Genomic DNA, 10,993 nt, shown 5'->3' with positions numbered 1-10,993 from the left:
AGTGCTGGGATTAAAGGCGTGCGCCACCACCGCCCGGCTGTTGTTTTGTTTTTGAAGCTAAAAAAAAATATCATTGTTTAAAGGCAACATATGGTTTAGTAAAAATTCTCTGCTTGCTGCTGAGAGCCAAGCTTGCAGGAAACATGTAAACAACTTAGATAATATATTTGTCTTGTCTTGACCTTTATGAGGGTGTCAACATTGCTTTTCCTATTACAATTTTTTGAGGAATAAGAAATAGTTTTAAAATCAAAGATAAATCATTTTTGAAAAATGGCTTACTTCCTATCTGCTCTTTATAGTTCAAAGAGGCATTGAAATTATAAAATTATGTAAATCATGATAATGATGCCTTAAGATGCATTTCCGTTATTAAGAGGTTAATTAGAACAGTCCAAATCTTGGTGGTCTTGCTATTGTTCAGTTTCTATCAAGTCTCAGCTCTTAAAGATGCTAAGTTCTGCAGGTGAGCAGCACACCTTTAGAAGGATGAAGCAAAGAAAAAAATTACAAAATTCAGGAAGAAAGCTTTCCAAAAGTGAACAAGCATTGATATCTTCTTCTCCTCTAAACCCTGAAATAAGGCTGCTCATGATAATGAGGTGAAAAACTTTTTGATTTTGATTTTGTAATACATGAATTTTACTGTCACCCTTTTAGGGTTTTCAAATGGATCTGAGAATTAAATTGGTGCAAAGCAGATTAGCTGAAGAAAATATCAATTTAATATAAGTTTTGTGACTCTGCATACCTCCCCAACAGTGGGTAAACCCAAATGTTTTCCTTTAAGGTAGAGAAAAGAGAGGCAGTTGTTTAGACAGTACCTAAAGCATATATGGGGACTAAAGAAAAATTAGACTTAAGCGCTCCTATCCTCTTCATGATTCTCCCTGGCATACGCTTGCTTTCTTCTAATGGTTGAGAATATTGTTCCATGAAAGGTTTATTTGTTTTTGAAAAAATCAGAATGTGTTTCATGTCCTATTGTTATCAGAATGACCTCAATCCAAAGCAGTCATTAAACCAAATGATATATTTTTGGAGAATATATTCCACCATCTTCTTCCATTATCTTTAACCAGAGGTTACTGAGACATGCTTAATATGTATCCTGATTTTCAGTAAGCACACTTCCATTTAGCTCACTTACTCTGGGAAGGTCAGAAGACCACATCAGCTGATTGGCCTGCATGGATCGGCCATAGGCTGCTGGCCTCATGCCATTATGTCTCCCAGAGACACAGACTGATAGGTTATCCAGGCTCCCCAGTGCACTGTACACAAGACAAACAGCACCTAGAGATTAAGGACTCACAGAAATGTAGTCATCTGGAACTGGGGAAATCAACATCCCCCAAACAGCAATAGATGAAGATGAAAACCAAAGCTAATGGACAATGCAAATCCTGCCCCACACTGTGACAGACATTCCTAATTCCATGGCTGCCCACAGGGAGATATTAAGGACTGACGATTCAATCCCACTGCTTGAGGCAGTCAATAGTAGTAAAACAAACTCTGAGGACGCATCTCATACTATTTTATTAGAGGAAGAGAGAAAAGCTTCAAGTTTTCACATAACTCATTTGAATATCAAGGTAGAAGAATTTGCCTATTTAAGCTGCTTCCTAGCAAGTTGTATCAGTAAGTTTGTGCTTGATCTGGAAGAGCAGCTATTTCAAGCCTTATGACAGTATGATGTCCCATTAGAAATGATAGCAAACCAGTCAAGATGCCCACCTTTTCACCACCTTTCTGCAGTTCTCTAAGAGCATAGAAGAAGCCTACACTTCTATGGGCATAGCTGGTGATATTTAAATTCACATGCTTCATTGGAGCAAATTTAAGAGCAAATATGAGGATTTCAATGACTTCCTTAGACTGCAGTGTTAGTACTTGGTCTGAATCAGAGCCACCTTTTCTACCAGTCAGTTTCATTCTTCATGGTGTTAGTCCATATGGCATCTGTGTATACCTACCCTGGAACACCAGCAAGCTAAACCACTCTAGAAAAGTGCAGTTTCCTAAATGGAAGAGGAAAACTAGATGTTTGATTTCAGGATGGGCTAGAAATAAAATCATGCTAACCTTACACAATAGAATGTTCATTCCACTTGGTATCCAGATAGCCTAACTCCTGGTCACTTGTATTCACAACCATCAAAATAATTAGTGTTTAAGTCGAATTTTTATGATTTACAGTTTTAATAAAATTAGAAATTGAAAATTCTTACAATGTCTATAAAATTAAAAGCAAGTAACATAAATTCCTAATGCATAGATAAAGAAATTAAAATTAAATAAAGCCATGAAATAAATGGAAAATTTTAAAGTATGGAATTGGTATTATCATATGACAAATTGACCAAGGTTTTATCAGAAACAAAAATATGACAAAATTAAACTATTTGTTCCAGATTCAACTCAAACAGTTTAAAGATATTTGTACAATATGCAGAAATGCAAAGTAGAAGCTTATGAAAATATAGAGAAGGTATAGAGAAGATTTATAGTAGCAAATTCTGGTTCCTTATTTATTAATTTTAATATGATATATTAAAATATGAAATGACATAAATAACCAAGATGTATTGTAAATTTTATACCTGACAGATAGATAAAGATTAAAGACATAATAATATAGAATATATATGAAATATACATTAAAAATATTAAATTGGATAAATATATAATCATGTCTAAGATTAATTTTATAAGAATATTAATCATGAAAATCATCAAAGAATCAAGCTAGTAGTTACATACATTTACCCACCTCAATACTAGTGGCTTAGCCATACCTATCCCACTAGCCATCAGTGTGCATAAATGTAGTAGTATGAACAGCGGGGCTGCGTCTCCAGCACCCCGGCCGCCTCCGGCTAGCTTTACCCGAAATAATTACACAGAAACTGTATTCTTTTAATCACTGCTTGGACCATTTCTATCTAGCCTCTTCTAGGCTAACTCTCGTTCCTGGACTAGCCCATTTCTAGTGTAGCCCACAAGTGGCTTACCAGGGAGATTCTAGCCTACATCCATCCTGGGTCAGAGCTTCATCGCATGTGCCTCAGAGAGCAGAGCTCTTGCGTCCACCCTGGAGTTGGAGCATGGCGTCTCTGCTCCAGAGAGCAGAGCTGTCAGTCTGAGCTCACTTCCTCTTCCTCCTAGCATTCTGTTCTGTTTACTCCTCCCACCTATGTTTTAACCTATCAGGGCAAGCAGCTTCTTTATTTAATTAACCAATGATCTTCCTCCATCACATAAACACATACATAAGAACATATGACCCCCAAGTGCTCAGGCCACATAATCTTAAGAAAGTTTTTAACATAAACTTCTAAGATACATTTAAGCCTATATGATGTACTTATTTCTATACCTCAAGCAAAGTTATCAGCTTCAAATAATCTACATTCTAAGTGGTACAAAGAGACACAATGAAAATGTTAGTTTAATTAATATAAAAGTTAAATTTCTAAAAGAAAAAAAATCATCAGATAAACAAAATCTATCACGTGATCCTAATGTAGGCCAAATTTTCTACCAGAAAGCTTCTAGAAACTATAAACAAATTAATTAGTCAGGCATGATCAGAGTCAATTTGCACAAATCAATAACTATTCTATACACCAATGAAGAAGGAGATCATAAATTGTATCATCTAGGATACAGTTGTTAATAAAACTAGACACAGTAAAGATTTTCCTTTCTCTGTGAAAGAATAGTTACCCCTGATCCACACTTAATAGCATCTATGACCCAACACAAAAGTTTCTTAAGGTCAGAAGGTGTACATAATATGTATTTTTGTTATTGTTTCTGGTTTTCTTTCTATTTGCATTTATAAAATTAACTAAACAAGTCAGGCGTGGTAATATGTGGCTTTAATTCCAGCACTAAGGAGGAGAAGCAGGCAGTTTGTAGAAAGTTTGATCTACATAGTAAGTTTTAAGCCAACCAGGCCTACATAGTGAGATCTCAGATAAGAACAAAATTAAAACTAAATATTTTAGTTTTAATATTTTAGTTCTTTGGAGGGAGAGAGCAACAAAATAAAGAGAGGCCTGAAAAGGAGGAATGGGAAAATGGAAAGGCAAGCCCTACACTCTGAGAGTTTTTTATTGCCTTAATAAATTGAATAGATTACACAATCCAAGCAGAATAGTGAGGTGTGCAGGTATCTTACCGTTTCCGCAGCACTGATGATGGAGGAGGCTTTGAATGCGGTCCACTTCAATCTGAGACATCAGCATAGGAACTTGGGAATGATCCTCAACACATTTTGTCCTCATTGCTATTTTCTTCAAATGAAAAAAAAATAACTTTTGACATAACAAATTTGGTCATAACAAATAAACATAACCCACTTCTGATTACCAAATTAGCTTCCTAAAGCCATCCTATGTAAGAAATTTCCCTAAAAAATGAAAGCATCCATCCATCCATGGAAAACATTCCGGTTGGTCTCTGTGATTTCTCTTATATTTGTCCTGTCTCTGACAAGTCCCCTACAAGTGAGAACACACTGCAGTCTAGCAAGACTTGATTTCTGGGGTTGGCAAGTTCAAGTGGAAATCCTGTACAATATTTTTCATTATGTAAACCCCTGCTGTCCATCTTGCTGTTTTTTAATTACCAGTAGCTTCTACTTGGGGAGGATTAGTGGGCTATTGTTTAATGAGACGCTTACCCACCCCCAGAGTGCTCCAGGACACTTGAGCTGTTTCTGTGTATTCATCACCTCCTAGAGGTTTTTTGTTTCTATACACCATGGTGAAATTTTTCCAAATTTCGTTTGCATTTTTCTAAAGATTATCTGCATTTGAGAAAAAAAGACAGAAAACTGTCATCTCTGAGGTCATTGATCAAGAGAACTGTTGCATCTTAAATTTTGTGCTATAGTTTTTAAATTTTGAGTCCCATAGCAACAAATAATAAATGTACACTTCCACCAAGGAAATTATTAGGACTCTCCTGGGAGCTGTTAGACTGGTTGAGTGAGGATTCATTTTAAGATTTACAGCGTCCTAAAGAACAGGCAGTGGGCCCATCGGGAAATGCCTGTTCTAAACCCGTGAGTTCTGTTTTGGGGGAATACAAAAAGTGGGGTATAAAAGTCCAAATTACTTTCTGAGTAAATATTAAGAAATAATATCACTACTTTGTTTATTTCCCCTTTAGAAGTGTCTCCTGGTGGCTTACCATCTCACTTCTCTCTAGTGTTCTGAGAGAAATGGTAGCAAAGGTTGCAGCAATAAACCAATCATGTGAGCCCACAAAGTCCCACATAGAAGTCCTTCTGTGTCTGCAAATGAGAAGGAACTAACTGGTCAGCCTTCTTGGAGATAGGTTTGTGCATGCAAAGCTCCACTATTGAAGAATATTTACATGTTCAAGCTCAGTAGCGTCAAGTAAAGTTGCATGAGGATCACACTCCACTTATAAGTTTGTTGTATAGTAGTTATACATTATTCCTCTGGAAGCACAAGAGGAAAGGAGGAAAAATGGAAAAGATGATACTCTTCCTGACATTAGTTGTTTCTCTCTCACAGCCCGACCTCATATTAATCTTAAAATCTCTCCTGAGGAGCCCTTGCTCATAAATTCTACACCTCCTTCCTCTCAGCTTCTGAAATGATGTCATATACTGTCCTGTGAATTACAGAGATCATCAGAGCTTTATGATGTGAGGTATTTGTAATGCGCTGGGTCAGTTACTTTTGTGTAGATACAACTAAATACTAGACATGCACAGCTGAAAGGAGGAAATTGTTACTGAAGTTCATATTTTTAGAGAATGACTATTATTACATGGAGGATATAGCAGAGCAAACAGTTCGCAGAATAGTGGCAAGAACTGGGAAGAGGAGATAGATTGCCTGCAACGACACATCCCCGTTTCCTATTTCTCCAGCTTTCTGTTCTTGTCTGTGGTATCATTATATTATGAATCTGTCATAAAATGATAGCAAGAACTGTGAAAAGGGACATAGATTACCTGCAATGACACATCCCAGGTTCCTATTCCTCCAGTTATCCCTTTCTGTTGTTGTTCATAATGCCATCATATTATGAATCTAGCATGGGGTCAACCTATTCATTATGTCAAAGCCTTCATGGTCTGTCTTGGGAAATACCCTCAGAGATATACTCAGAAGAGTGTATGTAATCCAGTAGGTGCTTCTTAACCCAATCAAGATGAAAATCAGTATTATTCATCACACATATCTTTGCTGTTCAGTATTATATATGCTTAGCTATACTTGGTGTTTTCTGAAGTAAAGGTTACAGTACAGCTAGTAAATTAGTGGAATTCTATGAAATTATAAGATGGTAATTGTGTCAAGGATGCAATAGTTCAAATTTATTTAAAATAGAAATTAAAATTAATAGTCTTGAACATGGTTTCAGTTTGGAGGGTATCAAAATAGTCATAACCTAGACAGGAATGGGCTATGTAGATCTCAATAGCAAGTTCAGGAATAAAATTCAGTATCCAGTCTGGAATTCCCACTCTAGGTGTCAAGTGATCAGTTCTTTATTAGACAGAAGCTAAAAATCAGGATAAAACAATAAGTTAGTCAGAATTTCACTTACAAAACTAAGAGGAATTCAAAATTTCAGTTTCCAGAACAATGTTCTTAAGTATTTTTCAAAAAAATTTATGCAAATGATATGTTAAGCAATACATTATACATGTAAGTCTAAAGCTAAGATAAAACAGTTTGCATCTCACATCCTTTTGATAGGCTATAAAACAGCTTTAGTCACATTAAAAAAATTTTAAAAAGTGTAGTAAGGTGTTCACTTCATTCTAATATGATATGATGTGCTGAATATCAGACAGACAGTAGTAGGAAAATCAATTTGTGACTAAGTAAGTTACCATTAAGAAAATTATGTTCTGTATGTAGTAAAGGACATCAAATTCTTTATCAAGTTGAGCAAGTCAAATAAAGTAAAAATGGAAGAGTAAGGGTTATAAAAGAATGGCATGCATACTACAAATTCCAGAGTGTTGCTGGGAGTCTTCCTTCTGAAGTGAGCAGGTGAGATACACAGACAGGGAGGAGTCAAGCTGAGGCTGAGGAGAGGAGGAAGGGCTATATTTCTGAAGGCTCTACTCTCCAGATTGAAAACCTTGAGGGTCCCTTGGGAGCAATGAAGTCATTGGTGGTTTCCATAGTGATTCATCACGGTCATCAACTTGTTGCATCTGCAAACAGGGAACCTCAGTTGAGAAATTGAGAAATTGCTTCCACCAGATTGACCTGAGGACATGTCTGTGAGACATTTTCTTGATTAATGGTTAATGTGGGAGGAATCAACCCAAAGGTTGAGATGTCCTTTGTACAGGTGGTTCCAGGTTGTATCAGAAAGCAAGCAGAACAAGCCATGCAAAGCTAGCTAATAAGCAGTATTCCATCATCTTTGCTTCAGTTCCTGCCTCCAGATTGTTGCAAGGCTTCCCTTGATGTTGGAGTATAAAATCCTAGTCAAATTAACCCTTTTCTCCTAAGCTGCTTTTGGAAAGTGTTTTATTATGACAACAAAATGCAAAACAGAAGGTGGCAGTCACTTTAAATCAGAAGGATATGTTCTTACAGTACTTTAGTGCTACCCTTCTGGGGTAAATATACAAATACAGAAAACATTGTTGACTTAAATCCTGTGATAAACACTAAATCTTTAAGATTCTTGGACTCTTCCCTGAAGTGTAAAGACAAGCCCACCTTTGACCACAGGTCATTTGTTCTTCCTTTCCTTCATGGAACCAGGAAAAGCCTACTTAGAAAAAAAAAAAAAAAACATGTTAGAGCTGGGTTTTCAATATTCTCCATGATTTGAGCAATTGTTTAACTTCAACACTACATATTGGTGAGGGCAAATAAAATTTTAAAAAGTAAGAGCAAGATGAGTAATTAGTATTAATTGCTCTTTTTCCTACAAATAGCTCATACTGAAAAAAACATGTCATCACACAGAAGCTGATTGTACACCAACAGCTTTTTTGAATGTTATCAATTTTATATTTACAGAAAAAAATGAACATCATTTTATTCTGTAAAAGATGATTAATTTGGAGAAACAGCTTTTCTTAAGGAGATAAAATTGCATTGGGTTTTTGGCTTTTGTGTGGCTTTTTGATTTGGAATGGATTGCTTTCACTTGGCCCTGTTTCCTGACACGAAATGAATCTTGCAGATGAAGCAGCCATGTGGTCTGTGAGGCCCAGATATCATATGTTGTCTTGTAATTGCTGTTAATAGCAGCCCCTCATTGGGTCTTAGTCTTTTTATCACTTGCCACATTTGTACTGAAATTTCAGATTTTAGCACCATAAAAATCATAGCCTGTGATTATGAAACATGACTATGATTGTGAAACCAGTTGCCTACTTTTCTAGTAGCAGTGTAGTCCTGTGGCAGAGAATACAGTAGACGATCATTCCTACCTAAGACTATGTGTCTTTTTCCCTGAAGCAAAGTCTGAATTGACATGTGATCCAGGCATAAACCACAGGCCAATAACAGATTTTCACTTTTCTAAATTAAAATGATAAGATTATTTTCATATAGTTACTGTAAAACTAAAGTGTGTATGCATTTACAAAACTTTAGAATGCTTTGTTCTTGCTAATAGTAGCATTTATTTAAAAATCATTCACTTTGTTCTCCAAACTTAACATCCCTACCCACGTGGGTTGATTTTATAAGTATTAAGTAAAGGTTTATTCATAGACTGTTTAGTGTAACATGACTGCATTCCTTCTTCGTAAAGAGTTTCACTCTAAGTGAGATGCAACTTTGGTTTCACAGTATCAGGCAGTTTTAGTCTCAAAATAACCACATGACATATGAATTGAAACGTACTTCTCCTCAAAGTGCAAAATGGACTTGCTTAGTTTCATGGTCACTGACTAGAATTCTGTGCATTTTTTTGTTTTCATGTGTTTTGTTTTTGTTTGGTTTGGTTTTTATGTCTGTTTGCTGAAAACCTCTCATTAAGTAGCCCATCATTATGTAGCTGGGGTCAGTCCAGAACTCAGAGACTTTCCACCCCCCTCCACTTCCCAGGTATTGGGGTCAAAGGATCAAGTGCTTATCTCTCCTAAGTCTTCTTGCCTTCCAGACTTTGTCTTCTTACTTGGATAATGAGCAAAGTTTGCTAATGTGTCTGAGAAAGGTTCTGCACTGCTGGAACTCGATGAGCCTATAAGAAAATTCACACTCCCAAATGTTCAGCTCAGTATATGGGGGTGTAGTAAGCTATACTGTGATCCACTTGCAAGACATTTCTCAATTATTTCCAATTCTGGACATAGTTCCTGTTACTTTCTAATCTCAGTTCAAGGTCAGTTTGGAAACTTTTGGCTGTGAGTAGCATGCTGGCAGCATCTTGTTGTATGCATATGTTCTAGTGAAAGGGTAGAGGGTGTGAGGGGCATGAGGGCTTCTCTGTGCAGACTCACCTGGAATGGATTTGATGTACATGCTATAGCAAGAATGTGGTCCCATCAAAAATAAATGTGAGAAGCAGATACTGATACAGGGGATGCTCCACATTCAGCATTTCAGTGTTCTTCAGAATAGCTAATGGCTCTCTGCATTAGCCAAAGCTAAACTGGGACTTGAATAAGCTAAACTACCTATAAGAATGATCTTTTCTACAATTAGAGGCTTTTTTTTTTTTTTTTTTTTTGCTTTTTCAAGACAGGTTTTGCTGTAGTTTTAGATCCACATGCCTCTGCCTCCCAAGTGCTGGGATTTTTTTAAATTAATTAATTAATTTATTTATTAAAGATTTCTGCCTCCTCCTTGCCACCGCCTCCCATTTCCCTTCCCCTCCCCCAATCAAGTCCCCCTCCCTCATCAGCCTGAAGAGCAATCAGGGTTCCCTGCCCTGTGGGAAGTCCAAGGACCACCCACCTCCTTCCAGGTCTAGTTAGGTGAGCATCCAAACTGCCTAGGCTTCCACAAAGCCAGTACGTGCACTAGGATCAAAACCCAGTGCCATTGTTCTTGAGTTCTCAGTAGTCCTCATTGTCCACTTTGTTCAGCAAGTCCGGTTTTATCCCATGCTTTTTCAGACCCAGGCCAGCTGGCCTTGGTGAGTTCCTGATAGAACATCCCCATTGTCTCAGTGTGTGGGTGCACCCCTCGCGGTCCTGAGTTCCTTGCTCGTGCTCTCTCTCCATCTGCTCCTGATTTGGACCTTGAAATTTCAGTCCGGTTCTCCAATGTGGGTCTCTGTCTCTGTCTCCTTTCATCGCCTGATGAAGGTTAATATCCAGGACGATGCCTATACCAAGTGTTGGGATTAAAGGCATGTGCCACCACCGCCCAGCTCAATTAGAGTCTTTTGACATGAAAATGAAATTGCATTTTCACATATAATAAATAATGCGCATTTTAGAATCTAAATTCATTTCAATTTTAATTCTTCAATTTACCCTAATTTTGAGATTTTTGTCCATTTTTTTCTCACAATGGAATCACGTTGACTCATATTTACAAAGTATTTGGTTTTTCCATTTCATAGTTCATATCACCTACACCCTGCTATTTCCCTCCCACTCTCATGGCTCCTTTATACTTTCTTGTTTCCTCTGGTAAGTCCATCCTGGATACTCACATCTGAGGATCTGAAGTTAGGATCACAGCAGAAAGAACATATAATGTTAGTCTTTCGAAGCAGAGGTTACTTCACTCATTATAACACTTTCTATGTCCTTCCATTTACCTATAAACGTCATTGAAGATGGAAGTCACAAAATAATCCCACATCATTTCATAATTATGAATAATAAAAGGGCTATTTACTTAAGGGAAAAACTCATATATCACTGTCCTAGATAACAGTCCTCTGCACGAACAGGAACAGAGGCTAACAGCCAGAATCGGGAGCCAAAAGCAAGAGAGTGGGCACACACTTTACAACTGCTTTTAGAGTATCAGAGACCATGCCCAAGTGGGCTGGTATCTTAAAG

Source organism: Microtus ochrogaster, unplaced genomic scaffold (genome assembly GCF_000317375.1).
Source record: "Microtus ochrogaster isolate Prairie Vole_2 unplaced genomic scaffold, MicOch1.0 UNK22, whole genome shotgun sequence".
Taxonomy (NCBI): Eukaryota; Metazoa; Chordata; class Mammalia; order Rodentia; family Cricetidae; genus Microtus; species Microtus ochrogaster.
Note: the sequence above shows the minus strand (reverse complement) of the source record.